The sequence below is a fragment of the Podarcis gaigeae genome (assembly GCF_964106915.1).
Source record: "Podarcis gaigeae genome assembly, chromosome: 2".
Classification (NCBI taxonomy): domain Eukaryota; kingdom Metazoa; phylum Chordata; class Lepidosauria; order Squamata; family Lacertidae; genus Podarcis; species Podarcis gaigeae.
The window spans coordinates 126,532,548-126,546,590 of record NC_139679.1 but is presented as its reverse complement, the minus strand read 5'-3'; the positions used below and the strand labels follow the sequence as shown (position 1 = coordinate 126,546,590).

Here is a 14,043-nt window from a genome sequence, read left to right as displayed (position 1 = left end):
TCAATATAGGTAGCTGATAAGAAGTTGTTCCCTTCAGGGCTTGGAGCACTCTCCTTACGGCCTCGAAGGCAGCCAGGTATTCCAACTGGCGAGGTTTTTCTTCCATTAAGTATTTCTTTAAATAGTTCAAGCGCTCTTCATTGAACGAACCCCCTGTCGGCCAGCGCAATTCAGGTTTAGCCGAGGCGGTACTGGCGGGCCAGATCTCAGAGCAGAGGTCCTCTAACTTTTCTTTAGATAATAACTCGTGGCCAGGAATCGACTTCCAATGTGTGATAACAAATTGGAGAGGAGAGTCGGGATCCTTCTGGGATCGGGATGGCTTTCTGGAAGCCTTCCTCCCAGAGTGAGCCCGCTCGTGTTTGGAAGCCTGGGTACCCATAGTATATTTCACGCGTGTCTAGACAAGAAAGAGGAGAGAGGGATAGGGGTCGGTAAAGTTTGGTGAGTCAATAAAGGGCTTGCAGTACAAGAGTGGCCTCTAGTCGCTTGGCAACTTCCTTAGAGAGTTTAAAGAGCTCTAGCTATCTGGTATTATTTCCTTTCCTATTTCCTTGACCAGTAATCTGGGGTCCCTTTCCACTCTGCCGGTCCCGCCCAATTCCTCATGGGCTATTCCCCCCTGGCAACCTCCTACCTATCGATCACTCTCAGGAAAAGGGGCCCTACTGAACGCCCGCGCCGTGCGGTGCCAGATCGGGTCGTCCCTGGATAGAATTTCGGATCGAAAATCCCCCTTGCTTTCGGAAGCGGGCTTACGGTACACGGGGTACGTAGTCCGACCGGTGCGGCTGGGATCAGGATAGAAAGCAAGACCACTTCCTGCCCCCTAGAAAGGACGCTCGGGAAGATCGGAAAAAGAGCTCCAACCCCTTGCTTTCAACTGGGATGCCCGTTGCGGAGAGTCGGCTATCTTTCAAGTCGGGTCTCTCCGTCTTACCCTTCGGGCTCCCAATTGGTGCGGCTGGCTGGAGAGTTTAGAGAAAGGGATAGAGCTCAGAACCCCCTTTTCGGGTCGAGCGGCGGTCCACGGTCTCTCTCGCTAACTGGACCAAGAGAAAGGTGAGAAGAAGCGATAGAGAGGAGGGCAGAGAATTCGGTTGCCAGGAGAATTCCACCCCTTTTCCCACCAGTGCACTGGATTTCTTTCCTATACTCACGAGTCTTCTGTGTTGATCCGATCCCGGGATCGATGAATAAGCCGGCTGGATCCCTTTTGCTCCCCGGCTGAACTCCTGGGGCTTTCGATTACCGCCCGGAAGATGGCCGGAGGTCCCAGAAGGGTCTTCCCAGGCAAAGTGGCCCGGAGCCGGCTGAAGATCTCGGGGCCCCCGGTCAGCAGCTCGGGAGAACCGCTCAAAGCCCCACGTTGGGCGCCAAGCTGTTACGGAAATCTGGGTGCGTATTTACCCTGCCACCCAGCCAATCGGACAGAGTCCGTGGGTCTTTGCGGAAGAAAAGAAGCTCAGCCGGAGACAGGAGCAAACTGCCAAAGATCCAAGTTTATTGGCCAACAGGTTCAAGACGAGATTGAACCCCGAGAGTGGGGCGACATAAACTTTTAAAAGTTCCCTCCAAGTCCCAGAATACAGTGCACGAAACGTCATGAATTCATTATGGGAGGGTTGGGTTTCACGGATTACATCATGAATATATTACACACGTCATGAGTGTCTCAGAGAAAAGGTGGGGTTACACTCATTTACATTTGAGACAAGGGAGGGGGAAATATGTAGAGCGAGAAATACACATAGACAATCATTTATCAAGTACCGGTGGTGGCAGGACAAAGGGCCAGAGATATGCATCGTCTGCCACCTGGTATTGCCCGGGGAAAGGGTTATGCGAAGCGATCTGACAGGATTAAGAAGTTCCTGTGTACGTGCCTTGCCGCTCGGGGGATTATGGAAGTAGGGATCACATCATGGAGTCCAGAAGGGGCTGAGTTGAATGACACCAAGAGTAAAGAAATCGGAGCTGTGGTTGATTTTATGTCAATTTCCAAAGGTTTCCTATGTGATTTGGCCTATTTGGTATTGGTAATCAAAAGCGGAAACAAAATGGACACATTGTAGCAGGAATGGATACATTTTGACAGTTTTACGAGTTCTCCAGTTTCGGATCCATTGTTCTCACAGTGGGGGGCCGTCAACAGCTTGTCAGTAGGTTCAATGAGGCGTGCAAGGCTGCCTGAGCTAGCTCCTGCAGGACGAATGCATGGCTGTGATTGGCCAAGACGCAGCCATAGGAATAAGCGGAGATACAGGAGCGCCCGGTCTACTCGTTCTGAGTATGGAGCGCAAATAGCCATAGGAAAGGATAAGAGAATACATTCATATATTCGAGCTTATTTCGCTCGTGGAAGAAAGAGTAGAAAGGGGCTCTGGGGAAGGTGTGGTGCTTGTGCAACGGTGAGGGGAACTGAGGGTGGGTGAACGGGGGATACCCTTGAGGTCATCGCCTCGGTTGTTCAAGGGAGAGGGGCAAAGAAGGTACCCCCCCTTTCCGATCCGTATCAAAGTTAAATAAGCAGGGAGACAATATGCAGCCTTGTCGTACTCCTTTCCCAATTTTGAACCAATCAGTTGTTCCATATCCAGTTCTAACTGTAGCTTCTTGTCCCACATAGAGATTTCTCAGGAGACAGATGAGGTGATCAGGCACTCCCATTCCCCAACCCCCTTACCGTTATTGAATGGCATCCCGGTTACATGTATTCCCCTTTCCCCAAAAGTTGCTCCAAGAAGTTTTCCTCAGTGTTTGACCCACGTTGAGCCTGGAGTGTCCTAGGGAACCTTCTGCCACTGGAGAGTCAGGCTCAGGTGCCTTCTCCTGGCAGCTCATTCAGAAGACACCCTGAAGCTGAGGCTCTTTTGGGACAAGGGGAATACATGTAACTGGGATGCCATTAAATAATGGGAAGGGTGTTGGAGGGAAGGGTCTCCAGCCAGCCTGCCCCTTATTTTGAATTGGGGGGGGGATGAGGGGCTAAGAAAAGCCCTCCCTGAAAACCAAGGGGGGGGGATGTGAGCAGGTGGAGGTGCTGATTTCTTCGTACTTGAGACTTGCTGCTTCTCAAAATGGTGCTTTTAAAGTGGGGAGGGGGTTGGAGGTGGCGTTGAGCTTGACTTGCCCGTTTGGGACCCAGCAGGAAAGGAGGGCGTTTCTTATTCCAGAAAGAGGTCTGACAGAGCTGACTCCGGACTCCAGTGCAAAGGAAGAGGGACACCTGCCATCCTTTCCGTGTTTCCTGCCAGAAAACCAGTTTCTACTGGGTTCCCAGAACTATCTGACCCCATTTCCCACCCCAGAGCAGGGCTGGACCAATCAGAGGCCTCTCCATTGGACAGTCAGCCAATCCCCTTTCAGATTCCCCTGGGCCTCGTCCTCTCCTTTGCCTGGTTTCCTGAGGGAGTTTTCCCCCTGAGTTTCCCTCATGGCTGCTCCCCCTCCCAGCTTCTCCTTCATTTCGCCTTCCTTCTCTTCCTTTTCCTCTCCCCCCCCATTGTTTGGGGGCAGATGGATTCCCCCCCCCCATGGCCAGGCAGGCCCAGGAGGAGCCCATGGAAGCGGCAGGGACAGATGGTGTTTTTCTGAAAAAGGCGGGAACGCCATTTTGATTTTCCCAGAGACGCCATGGCTCCCCTGTGGGCCTCGGGGGTCCCACGCTCTCGGGGTCTCTCCTCCCGGCTGAAGGAGGGCGGCACCTTTGGTCCTCAGCCGCCCTCCTGCCATGATGGCTTGGCCTCCGCAGGGCAGCCTCTCTCCTTGCCATGTTGGCCCCACGGAGGAGGCCTCTCCATTGGGAGACGAGGAGGGAAAGCCCCTCTCTGTCTCAGAGGCCCAAGGAGGAGAATAGTAATACAGTGGTACCTCGTGTTACAGACGCTTCAGGTTACAGACTCCGCTAACCCAGAAATATTACCTCAGGTTAAGAACTTTGTTTCAGGATGAGAACAGAAATTGTGTGGTGGCGGCAGCAGGAGGCCCCATTAGCTAAAGTGGTACCTCAGCTTAAGAACAGTTTCAGGTACTTCCAGGCAGAAGTCAACTTCTTGCCTCAACTTGGAGGCTGTCAGGGCATTAAAGGCAGAAGTCCAGGCGCAGCTTCTCTTCTCAGGCCGATGTTCTGCTTTCTAGACATGGTGGTCAAATGCTGGACTCCATTTCTGCCCCTTCTTCCCTCTCCTTCCTGGCAGAGTCAGACTTTGGGGGTTCCTGAGTGAGGGGCCCTTTCCCTCCACTCCCCCCTCTCAGTCCGCCCCACACACCCAGGGGGTCCCCTCAGCCCTTGTTCTTGGGGGACTCCCTTCCCTCTCTCCCCCCCATGGAAGGAGACCCCGCCTCCCCCCAGCTTCTCCCCTTGAATTCCCGCCTGACTCCTCTTCCTCTCCTCCCCACCTTCCCCTCCAAGCTCCCCCCTCAGACCATCCCTCAGAAAAGCCGCCTTGCATTTTCCCGCCAAAAGGGCTGGCTCTGCCCCCAGCTGGCTTGGGAACCAATCAGAGCGAGGCTCCAGCCCCCCCAGGGGGGAATTTCTGAGGGACTAAGTCCGCTGACTGGCCTGGCTCTGCTGTCCAGCACAGGCCCAACCAAGGGGGGCATCCAGCAGCTGCCATATATCTAATAATCAATCAATCAATCTTTATTACGGTCCAGAGACCCAACAAATCATTACAAAACAATTTATTAGATATATCTAATAAATGGGTGGAGGAAAAGTCTGGGAAGGGGCGAGAGGCCCCTCTCTCCCCTTTCAAGGCTCCTCTCGGGTTCACCAAGGGTCCAAAGCCGCCTCCATTTTGGGGGGGCCAGGAAGTGAGTGGTCCCTGCAGCTTCGCCTGCTGGAAAGGGGGCGACATGCAAGAGGCCAGCCTGGCAGGGTTGTTGTGGAAGGAGGAGCTCCTGGGAGGAAAGGAGGTGCCAGGGAAATGCCATTCTGTCAGTAAAGTGCCTCCCTCTCTCACTCCTCCTCCAAACGAGAGCCAGGGGTGTGTGTATATATATCTATGTAGGTAGGTAGGTGATAGATAGGTATGTATGTGTGTATAACAGACAGGCACAAAATTGCCCTCATTCAAGATGGCCGCCGGCCCTTCCTCCTGCTCCAAACATAGAAGGACCGGTTGCAGGGCAGCAGCTGAAGGAGCAAAAAGGGTTTCCTCCTGTGTGTGTTTTTTTGTGGCTGATTAGCTGCTCTCCCTGTGCAAAGTTTGATCCATCTTTTAGATTTAGGGGAGCTAGTCTCAAACGTTTGTTGGGGGAGACCTAGGTTTTTTTGGGGGGGAGTTATTTGTCCTGTCTTCACGCTTCTTATGACGGAGGACCGCTGTAGCCACCCCCAACGACACATTCTCAAGATGGAGAGTGCGGGAACAGCTGCAATCGCCTGAGGTTCCTGCGCAATGTTTGCCATCTTGCCAAAGGTTGCAGGCAGTTTTACCTGCAGCAATTGCATGTTGATTGCCCTCTTAAAAGACAAAGTCCAGCAACTGGAGGAACGTGTAGCTACGCTCCAAAGAATTAGAGAGCTGGAGCTCTTCTTGGAAGCAACAGAGCACACCGTCTCCATCAAGGAGGAGACAGGGGACTCCCCTGAGAAGGAGGCTAGTTCACCAACACAGGAGCCAGATATATGGAGAAACGTGACTCAAAGAAGGAGGAAGCCCAGGGTTCGCTCTGATTGTTTAGAAATACACAATCGCTTTGAGGTCCTTTCCCCTAGCATGGAAGACGAAGAGCAGACTCCATTTGAGGATCTCTCCCTCATTACAGTCGATCAGGTATATGAAGACGAGCAGCAAAGTCAGTCCTCAGGGAATGTGCAGGCGACCTTGGAATGGACAGCTCACGGAAGAACCCCGACCAGACCTAAGAGGAGGCGTGTAGTGGTGATAGGGGATTCCCTACTGAGGGGAACAGAAGCAGTGATCTGTGGGCCTGACAAGATGTCTCAGGAAGTGTGCTCTCTCCCCGGGGCTAAGATCCAAGATGTAACTGAACGACTGCAAAGAATCATAAAACCCACTGACAAATACCCCTTCCTCTTGCTTCATGTGGGAACCAATGACACTGCAAGCAATAGCCTCCAGAAGATCAAAAGAGACTACGAGGCTCTGGGCAGGAAATTGAAGCAATTAAATGCACAAATTGTCATCTCATCTGTCCTCCCAGTTGAACGACGTGGCCCAGGGAGAGAGGGGAAAATAGTGGAAGTGAACAGCTGGCTTCGCAAATGGTGTAAACAGGAACGGTTTGGATTCTTAGATCACGGACTGCAGTTTCTTGAAGATGGACTTCTGGCAAGCGATGGGCTGCACCTCACAACGGTTGGGAGGAATGTTTTTGCCAAAAATTTCAGAAACCTCATCAGGAGGGCTTTAAACTGACTAATGTGGACTTCCGGGTTGGCACCTCCGGCAATGGCGGAGCTCCTCCGATCGGGAGGAACTTACTCCGTGAAAAACAGGGTCTGAGCCACGGCAAGGCGGAGACCCATTGAAATCACAAGCGGGAGAAGCTTGTGAACCTGGGATTCGGCTGGCACCTTTTGCGCCTCCCCTACTCGCGGGGAAATCCTGTTTTGGGGTTCCGGAGCGACATGGGATGAGTGGCGCGGTGCTTTGAATCGACTGCTTCTTTCACAGAGTGAAGCCGCATTGCTGTTGCTGGAGAGCGCTGACTTTTTCCTGTGGACAATTGGATTTTAAACAACTACCCGTGAGTAGAATGGAAAATTGGATCTTTAAATACCTTAATTTGGCGCCGAAGCAGGAAGGCATAAACAGGAAGTCCGCCTTCCGCTTTTGTAAATAGACTGAAGCATAGACGTTACAAGCTAAAGTCTTTGAAAGCTTTTGACAAAGGATTAAATCCCCATCGGTTAAAAATACAAAACCCCCCTTGGAAGCAGGTGAAGAGGGGGAAAATTTTGAACTTAGTAAGCCTGCAGGAGTGAGGGGTAAATCAAATCACCACAGCTCTGAACCTGGGAATGGCTGCCAGATGACGTTTGGGGAAAGTTCATTGACAGAACGGATTTGACAGCTAGCTAAAATAAGAGTAAGATACTGTTTCCATTGTCTTCTTCTGCATTTAAAATGGAGGAAAAGGTAACTGAAAATCGAAACTATGTTTATTGCTTGAGTTGTGCTTGAAAGAACTGATACAAGTGGAGACTGTTTCCCTATAGAGGGAACTTGTGAGACTGTTATAGGAGTGTAACTGGGAGGTCTCCAGCCGCAAGATAAGGATTCTGAGAACCAGAGATTGACCTTGGACTATTCAAAATGTTGATAGGAGAAGTTATTGTGACTGCATTATGTAAGATAAACTATTCGTTGGAAGAGCTTCATAAAAAGACGGATGACATGACTTTTAAAATTGATAATTTGGAACAGAAAGTGACTAATTTGAGACAAAAAGCGAAGACCAACACAGAAATAATTCAGGACCTGGCACAGGAACCTGCTTTGGCAGAACAAATGGTGGAGGAAAAGGAGTAAGTTGAACCTAAAATAACACAAGCGGGGTCCTTAATTTTACAGAAGCAAATTGAGGACTATAAATTGAGGCCTTTTATGACTGAATCTGGAAAAAGCCAGATTTTGAGGATTGGATCCCGGTTTGGACTGAAGAAGGAAAGTTGGAAAGATCCCTCTATTCAGGGATTAATTGATTTTTGGGACATGGACTTGGATTTGGAGCAGATTGAAGTTTTGGGGGCCTTTGGATTTGGAGGAATCCTGAAATATGTCCTGAAACACTTTACAGACCCTAGCTTCAACTATGGAAATTTGGCTGAACTGTCCAGAAGGAATAAAAGTATTGTTAGGATGGAGTTGTCTCGAGATTTGCTCTCTAGCATTAAAGAATATGAAGAGGTTTTGCAGAAGGGACCTGGAAAAGAGTTAAGAGCCTCGGACATAAGATCTCCAGGTTGATGGACTATATGGAATTGACGGAAAGGAATGGCAGAATCCGAAACCAGGGAGAGGAGTTGATGGAAGAAGATTGGAAAATTTAAAGTTTATATATAGAAATATCGCAAAATTAATGAGGGATAGAAAAATGGTGGATTGACATTTTATGGATTTAGCAGAAATGTTATAAGGAGTTAAGTATATATAAGTATTTTAATATTAAAATAAGGTTTAAAAATATGTTATTTATAATATGATAGAGAATAGAGAAAGATGGAAAGGATTTGCTGAAATAACTAGTAGAAGTGGAATACGAGAAGGGAGGTGAGAGGAGGTCGATGAAACAAGGGAATGAAAGAAAAAGTATCGAAAGGGGGGATGTATTTTCTTTTTAAATTGTTTTTGTTTTGTTTTATTTAGGGTTAGGGTTAGGGAGTGGGTTTAGTTTAGTTTAGTTTAAGGTGTTTAGTTTAATGGGTTTAGGTTGTGTTTTGTATTATCTATATATTGTATTGTCTTTTTTTTTCTTCTGTTTTTTCTCTTCTGTCTTCTTTCCTTTTAAAAGTAATAAATATTATTATTTTTTTAAAGTAAACTGACTAATGTGGGGGAGGGAGACAGTGCTCCTGAAGGTCTATCAATTGATGAAGATGATCATCCAAATGTCATAGACCAAATGGAGCAAACAGCACGCAGACCTAGTGGTGGGAGGAAAAAATCCTTAAATAAGAGACACGGGGGAATGATTAATGGACTTCAGTGTCTGTACACTAATGCGCAAAGCATGGGCAATAAACAAGATGAGCTTGAGCTCTTGGTACAGCAAACTAAATATGACATAATAGGCATCATTGAAACCTGGTGGGATAAGTTCCACGATTGGAATGTAATAATGGAGGGATACAATCTATTTCAGAGAAACAGACCAGACAAGAAAGGAGGAGGAGTGGCGTTATATGTCAGGGATGTGTATACCTGTCAAGAGATCCAAGATTTAGAACCTCAAAGCCAAAGTGAGAGCATTAAGGGAGAGAAGAATAACAGTGACCTCATTGTGGGAGTTTACTATAGATCCCCAAGCCAAACGGAGGACATAGATGATGCCTTCCTGGAACAGATGGCCAAGCATGCAAAAGGAAGGGAGATAGTAATGGGGGACTTCAATTACCCGGATATTTGCTGGATGTCAAACTCAGCTAAGAGTATAAGGTCAAACAGATTCCTCACTAGCCTTGCAGACAACTTCGTTGTCCAGAAAGTGGGAGAAGCAACAAGAGGAACAGCCATTTTAGATCTGGTCCTAACCAATGTTGATGACCTGGTTAGTGGGGTAGAAGTGGAAGGATCATTAGGCGCGAGTGATCGTGCTCTTCTGAAGTTTACTATACAGCGGAAAGGAGCAGCCAAGCATACTAGGACTCAATTTCTTGACTTTAAGAAAGCCGACTTCATAAAACTTAGGGAAGTGCTGGGTGAGATCCCATGGAGAGTAATACTAAAAGGAAAGGGAGTTCATGATGGCTGGGAGTTTGTTAAGAGGGAGATAGTAAAAGCACAACTTCAGGCAATACCAATGAGACGGAAACATGGAAGGTGCCTAAAGAAGCCAGGGTGGCTATCTAAAGAACTTTTAACTGAGTTAAGATTTTAAAAGGATGTGTACAAAAAATGGAAAAGGGGAAAAACCACCAAAGAGGAATTCAAACAAATAGCCAGCACGTGTAGACACAAAGTCAGAAAAGCTAAAGCACAAAATGAACTCAGGCTTGCTAGAGAGGTTGAAAGCAACAAAAAAGGCTTTTATGGGTATGTTCGTAGCAAAAGGAAGAACAAAGAAACCATGGGGTCACTCAGAGGAGAAGATGGTGAAATGCAAACAGGGGACACAGAAAGGGCTGAACTCCTCAATGCCTTCTTTGCCTCAGTCTTCTCCGATAAAGAAAACAAGGCCCGACCTGAAGAATTTGGAGCAAATGATTCAGCAGAGGAAACACAGCCCAGAATAACTAAGGAGATAGTACAAGAATACTTGGCTAGTTTAGATGAGTTCAAGTCTCCAGGGCCAGATGAACTGCATCCAAGAGTATTAAAAGAACTGGCAGATGTGATCTCAGAACCACTGGCAGTCATCTTTGAGAATTCCTGGAGAACAGGCGAAGTCCCAGCAAGACCTCCAGAGGGCAAATGTTGTCCCTATTTTCAAAAAGGGGGAAAGAGAGGACCCAAATAATTACCGCCCAGTCAGTCTGACATCAATACCAGGGAAGATTCTGGAGCAGATCATTAAGCAAACAGTCTGTGAGCCCCTAGAAAGGAATGCTGTGATCACCAATAGCCAGCATGGATTTCTGCAAAATAAGTCATGTCAGACTAACCTGATCTCGTTTTTTGACAGAATTACAAGCCTGGTAGATAATAATAATAATAATAATAATAATAATAATAATAATAATAATAATAATAATAATAACAACAACAACAACAACAACAATAACAACAACAACAACAATAATATTTTTTTTATTTATACCCCGCCCTCCCCAGCCAAGGCCGGGCTCAGAGCGGCTTACAAGCAATAATAAAAACAAGATGAATGATTACAAACTTAAAAACAAAAATAAAATACAACATTAAAATAATGGAACATTAAAATATTAAAATGTAGCCTCATCGCAGGAGGAGAAGGAAAAGAAGGGGGGGGAAGAGAGAGAGAGGGAGGGAGGGAGGGAGGGAGGGAATCAAATTGGCTCCAAGCCAAAGGCCAGGCGGAACAACTCTGTCTTACAGGCCCTGCGGAAAGAAATCAGATCCTGCAGGGCCCTGGTCTCATGAGGCAGAGCATTCCACCAAGCCGGAGCCAGAGTTGAAAAGGCCCTGGCTATGGTTGAAGCCAATCTAACTTCCTTAGGGCCTGGGACCACTAGGGTGTTGCTATTTATGGACCTTGAGGCTCTCCGTGGGGCATACCAGGAGAGGCGGTCCCGTAGGTACGAGGGCCCCAGGCCGTGAAGGGCTTTAAAGATCAAAACAGCACCTTAAATCTGACCCTGTACTCCACCGGGAGCCAGTGCAGCTTGAAAAGCACTGGGTGAATATGCTCCCATGGCAGAGACCCCGTGAGGAGCCTTGCTGCAGCATTCTGCACCCGCTGGAGTGTCTGGGACAGCTTCAAGGGAAGCCCTGCATAGAGCGCATTACAGTAGTCAAGCCTGGATGAAGGGAACGCAGTGGATGTAGCCTACCTTGATTTCAGCAAGGCATTTGACAAGGTGCCCCATGATATTCTTATAAAGAAGCTGGTAAAATGCGGACTTGACTATGCTACCACTCAGTGGATTTGTAACTAGCTGACTGACTGAACCCAAAGGGTGCTCATCAATAGTTCCTCTTAATTCTGGAGAAGAGTGACTAGTGGGGTGCCACAGGGTTCTGTCTTGGGCCCGGTCTTATTCAACATCTTGGGCATCCTGATCAAATTTTCAGATGACACCAAACTGGGAGGGGTGGCTAACACCCCAGAGGACAGGATCACACTTCAAAACGACCTTGGCAGATTAGAGAACTGGGACAAAACAAACAAGATGAATTTTAACAGCGAGAAATGTAAAGTATTGCACTTGGGCAAAAAAAATGAGAGGCACAAATACAAGATGGGTGACACCTGGCTTGAGAGCAGTACATGTGAAAAGGATCTAGGAGTCTTGGTTGACCACAAACTTGACATGAGCCAACAGTGTGACGCGGCAGCTAAAAAAGCCAATGCAATTCTGGGCTGCATCAATAGATCAAGGGAAGTAATAGTGCCACTGTATTCTGCTCTGGTCAGACCTCACCTGGAGTACTGTGTCCAGTTCTGGGCACCACAGTTCAAGAAGGACACTGACAAACTGGAACGTGTCCAGTGGAGGGCAACCAAAATGGTCAAAGGCCTGGAAACGATGCCTTATGAGGAACGGCTAAGGGAGCTGGGCATGTTTAGCCTGGAGAAGAGGAGGTTAATGGGGGGATATGATAGCCATGTTCAAATATATAAAAGGATGTCACATAGAGGAGGGAGAAAGGTTGTTTTCTGCTGCTCCAGAGAAGCAGACACGGAGCAATGGATCCAAACTACAAGAAAGAAGATTCCACCTAAACATTAGGAAGAACTTCCTGACAGTAAGAGCTGTTCGACAGTGGAATTTGCTGCCAAGGAGTGTGGTGGAGTCTCCTTCTTTGGAGGTCTTTAAGCAGAGGCTTGACAACCATATGTCAGGAGTGCTCTGATGGTGTTTCCTGCTTGGCAGGGGGTTGGACTCGATGGCCCTTGTGGTCTCTTCCAACTCTATAATTCTATGATTGTATGGTTGCCCTGACCCAACATGGCCTCTGCTCTTTCTGGCCTCCTGGGCAGCCTCAACTCCGGGACGGCCCTCCTCGCGCGGTGAATGGAGGGGCGAAGTCAACTTACACTCGGACTTGGAGGCTGTCAGGGCCTGAAGCGCAGCAGGACAGGCCCAGCTTTTCTCCAGCTCCGCTTGCCCAAAAGCAGCTGCTCCCCTTCAGGCCGATGTTCCCCTTTCTAGAAATGGGGGCCTAATGCTTCCCTCGCTCTCTGCTCCCTTCCCTGAGTACTTGCACCATTCAGTGCTTTGGACGCAGCCCCGCTTCCCTGGCGGAACAGCAGGATTAAGGGCACCAGGAATATCTACCCTTTACGAACTCCAGAGGGGAGCTTCTCCGTCCTCCTGTGACAAGATTCCCAAAGGCTGAGGGTAGCTTGAGAGAACTAGCCTCTTTTGAGACAGCACCAATTTCCATTTCTTCTGGATCAAAACCCACAAACGCTCTGCTAGTTTCCCCCCCGAAGGTTTTACAAGTATCTATATAGGATGGTAAGAATTTTACTAGTGAGCCAAAAAGGATTTTATGTGTTCCATGTCCTCTGTTAGTAGTAGTACAAGGCACCCGCTGACGGATAATCCCTCCTCATTTGTCCCAGAATATTGGGAGAAGGAGTCTTTTATCATTGCTTTAGCATTTCCTGAGGATACACCTGAAATTTGCTTTCACATTAGTTCGTCTACTTGTTTAGCCTGAAAAGGGGAGAGACATGTGTTGTTGCATCTGGGACACAGGAAGTGGTCCGGTTGTGAAGATGCAGACGGGCTTTTCTTCTCCCTGCCCCCCCCCCAATGTGGGAATGTTCTCGTCTGTCTACATCCTCTGTTCACAAAGGTGACTTTTCCCTCCCTCTGAAGGGGGTTTATTTTATTTACCCAAATCCCCCTCCCCCAAAAGGAAGGCAGCATCTGGATCCCAAGGACGAACAGCTGCAGCCCTTCTGTAGCCTTATGAGGCTTTGCCCTCGGGTGGGAAAAATATTGCGCCCGGGAAAGGGAAAATGGGAGTCAACAGACACTCAAGGAATAGTTTCGGAGAAAAAGCTTTATTTCTACCATCCATGAACTGGTAGAAGGAGCAAGTGTGATAACTCACAAACAAGCACGGGTTCACAGCCATTTGCACAGAGCATATATTCCCCTTCCAGTTCCCTCCCCTTTCTCCTCCTTCTGAAAAGTTCTGCCCCATGTCTCCTGAGCATGAACAGAAAGTTCCCGTCTTGGGACTATTTTGGATTGTTCGCAGGAAAAGGGGGTGAGAAACCAAAGGGGGTTTCAGAGTGTTCAGATATGTTTCATTCTCCTGTAAGAAAGTTGCAATCTGGTTTTAACAAGGCCACTGGCCTTAGAAACAAAAAGGCTTTGAGAAGCAAAGGACTCTGTTCTCCACCTTCGTTTCAGTCTTTTTGTTGCAGCAAGAGCAATATGCTTAGCTAATGCTTTTAGCCTTAGAGGGGGAAAAAAGATTTGAGAGTTCCTGAGGCGAGGCTTGGAGGCCTGGCTGGGGGGGGGGGGGATTCAGAAACAGTTTTAGGTTTTTAAGGTTAACCTGACTGGCCCCTCCCTGGCTTGGCAGAGAGGACAAAGGAGGACCCTCTGCTCCCTGACTTGGGGGTCTCCCCCCATCAGGCATGATCTGAACAGGGACCCCCATGCCCCCTCCCTGCACCCCGGGTAGTGGCATAACAAGGTCAGGGGGTACCTGGTGTGGAGGTTTTTGTCACCTCCCCAATATTGAC

General features: G+C 48.3%; 1 protein-coding gene across 1 annotated transcript in view; it reads left to right on the top strand.

Annotated features, from left to right (window-relative positions):
- LOC310837217 (uncharacterized protein) overlaps window positions 1-14,043 on the top strand; it is a 277,947-nt gene that overhangs the window by 25,021 nt on the left and 238,883 nt on the right. The gene's annotated exons all lie outside the window — the stretch shown is intronic.